Here is a 2581-nt window from a genome sequence, read left to right on the forward strand (position 1 = left end):
CCAGGCTGGTCTCGAACTGCTGACCTCAAGTGATCTGCCTGCCTCGGCCTCCCAAAGTGCTGGGATTACAGGCGTGAGCTGCCGCACCCGACCGCAAAGCGCTAAATTTTCTTCTTTTTTCTGAGAGTGGCACTGGCTTTATTGTTTTTGTGGGCGCCTGGAAAGGTTGGGTCCTGGGGGGCAGCGGGGAAAGGCCGAGAAGTTGTGTGACCAGGGCCTCAGGTGGTGTGCATCTGGGGTTCCTCCACTTGCGGGTGTCCATTGGTATCACCCGTGCAGCCACTGGTGGCGGCGGGTACCGGTCCTTTCTTGTTTGACACAGGGCAGGTGGCAGCCACGGGTCCGACTCGCTTGAGGCCAGGCACCGGGAGTTCCATCGTGTGCACCTGGACCACGTGGTTCTGTGGCGGGAGCCCCACACAGGCCCTGAGGATGTTCTCGATGCAGCTGCGCTGGCGGAAAAGCGCACTGATCACATTACCAGCGGTGCCTTGAAGAGGAAGCTAAGCAGGGACAGCATGGTGTGAAAGGTCTGTGGCTCGGTGTTGTCATCAGTGCAGAAGCTCACGCAGTGGCACAGCTCGGTCAGCAGCGCCAGGTCCAGCATGACAGGGGCGGCCAGCAGCAAGTCCTCCCACATGTTGTGCAGCAACAGCGTGTTGGTTCCGCCCAGTATCAGCTCCAAGGTAGACTCATCCAGCGCACGCTTGGGGTCGCCCGCATACGGCATGTACTTGATGACCACGCAGGGGTCAGGCTCCTAGCCGGGCGCGTACAGCACTGGGTGTCTTTGCACCGTGTCGTCCACCACGTTGCTCTTGGACACCTCCTCAGAGGGAACCGCGATGGTGCCGACAGGTTCTTCTGGTTTTTGTTCCGCAGGTGGTTATAATTCACAGTCGACTTGGTCTTGAGGCCGGAGCCGATGAGGAAGTCCACGAGCACGGAATTGACTTTGGTCTGGCCTGACTTGAAGTCATCTCCGCCCACGTAAGCCCGGCCTGCCACGCGAGCTTAAGGGCTCCGGGCACCAGGGCCGTTCTGTGGGGACCCACTGAGGAAGGCACAGCCCTCCAGGATGCTGGCCACGGCAAAGAGCGTGCAGGGCGACACCTCCAGGCCAAGCTCGATGGTGCGCAGCAGGTTCTCGGCCGTGTACCTGGGACCACCTCACAGAAAGAAGCACTCCGTTTTGGCCGTTCACAGCGCGATGACTTTGTCCAGCCCTGAGCTAGACCGGAAGTCTCGAATGTCTCTGCGGATCTGCTCCGGCCGCTGCGCGCGCGTGCCCGGGATGAGGCGGTCCGCGCGCGCGCGCGCTCTGGTTGGCCGCGATGAACTCTGGGATGTATACCGAAGGCCGGGGCTGCAGGGCCTACATGTGCGGCCGCAGTTGCTGCTGCAGTCCCCAATCCGGCAGCTTCGCAAGCCGCATCGCCTCTACCAGGTTCAGCGACGAGATGTCCCAGCCATCGAACACGAGGTCGTTGGGTGCCACCATGGGCAGCAGCCGCGGAAGGGCGCGAACTCCTCCTGACCCTTGGCGTCCAGGCCCGGGCTCATGGTGCCCGCCTGAGACAGCGAACTGTAGTAGTTGACCTCCTTGCGACCCCTGCGTGTGGGCCAGGACAGACGCAGTAGGTTGGCCAGCACCGCGGCGGTGAGCGTGGAGCCGTTGTTCCCACCTCAGCCGACAAGCATGACCCCTAGCCTGGGCACCTGCCGGCCGGGAGGTCCGGAAGGTGAAGCGCGTGGACTTGAGGTGCACCTTGAGGACGCCGCCCTCGCTGCTGACGCGCGTCGTCTGGTACTCGTACTGAGCCTCGATGGCCTTGGGGCCACAGACCACGTCCAGGCTCTGGACCAAGAATTAGACGGCGGCAGCGGCGGTCGGCGCGAAGTCGGCTCAGGCAGCGGCGGTGGACAGCGCGCTAAATTCTTTACCTAAGATTATCTTTCAGTTTTAACAACCCTTTGAGTTAGACTGTATCCCCTTCATGTGATGCATGAGAAAACGGAGACTCAGAGTGTGACATGCCCAAGGACATCCAGGTGAAAGAGGACTTCGAACTTGGCCCTGTCTGATTCCAAAGCATGTGTGGTAACCACAGCACTATGTTGCCTGGGTTCAAGACCTGGACTTGACACTTGTCCTGGGACAAGTTGCTAATCTTTCTATGCCTTAGTTTTCTCATCTAAAAAAATGAAGAGAGGGTAATAATGGTGAATGAATCAATGCCAGGGAGTTTCATAAGCTGTGAAACTGTTCAAGTACCACTGTTTGTAGGACCCCGGTTCTCTTCCAGGTCCCTCACGTGGGCCTGCGTGACTTCTAAAGAAGACCTGATACCAGCCTGGGCAACACAGTGAGACCCTGTCTTTACAAAAATAACAATTAGCTGGGCGTGGTGCCTGTAGTCCCAGTTAGGAGGCTGAGGTAGGAGGTTGAGGCTGCAATGCTGAGACTGCACCATTGCACTCCAACTTGGGTGACAGTGAGACCCTGTCTCAAAAAAACAAAAAAAAGGAAAACCCAACATCTTTACAAGCCACTCTGGCACCTTCACTCAGATTTATTATG

At 58.5% G+C, this 2581-nt stretch overlaps 1 pseudogene; it reads right to left on the reverse strand.

Annotated features, from left to right (window-relative positions):
• Positions 1 to 218: 218 nt before the first annotated feature.
• Positions 219 to 1858, reverse strand: LOC111549854 (annotated as a pseudogene).
• Positions 1859 to 2581: the final 723 nt, after the last annotated feature.

The sequence above is a fragment of the Piliocolobus tephrosceles genome, chromosome 3 (genome assembly GCF_002776525.5).
Source record: "Piliocolobus tephrosceles isolate RC106 chromosome 3, ASM277652v3, whole genome shotgun sequence".
Classification (NCBI taxonomy): Eukaryota; Metazoa; Chordata; class Mammalia; order Primates; family Cercopithecidae; genus Piliocolobus; species Piliocolobus tephrosceles.